We start from the raw sequence: 646 nt of genomic DNA on the forward strand, positions 1-646 counted from the left end.
AAGATTCTGATTTTTGTATATGAGAAGTGAAAGATTTAATTTGCAAAATGTGAAGAGAAAATTATTAGATTTTGTGAGCACATACTGTTACCTTCTGCAACCATATTTGGGGTATTTTTAAAAATAAAGAATACCATTTATAAATTTGGAATTCTATCTTTCCTGGGTACCCAGAAAATAAAACCAAAGGATTCATTTTAAAATACACTGGTAACTTTACTAATTAAATGTTCTATACATAAATCAGTGGTACCAAAGACATAGAGCTTTTAGAAAACCTTTTTGTTATAGGAGTACATCTTCAATTGTCTATTTGGCTCTATTTTATGTGCTAAAATTACCAGACAACTTGAATATAGTGTTCATTACATGAAAAATTAATTTTCTAACACAAAAAAATCATAGTGATTATTGAGTTTTATCTTTTCTGTCATATGAAGTATGCTTAGTATGCTTTTGTTTGTAAGACAGTTTTAGAAATATTAAAGAGACATTTAAAAAATCAAATCTTTAAATACATAGAGGCTCTGAAGTGACTTTTTTCTTCATGTTCTCTTCTAAGGTTTTTTTTTTTTTTTTGCGGTACGCGGGCCTCTCACTGTTGTGGCCTCTCCCGTTGCGGAGCACAGGCTCCGGATGCTCAGGC

The sequence above is a fragment of the Physeter macrocephalus genome, chromosome 20 (assembly GCF_002837175.3).
Source record: "Physeter macrocephalus isolate SW-GA chromosome 20, ASM283717v5, whole genome shotgun sequence".
Classification (NCBI taxonomy): Eukaryota; Metazoa; Chordata; class Mammalia; order Artiodactyla; family Physeteridae; genus Physeter; species Physeter macrocephalus.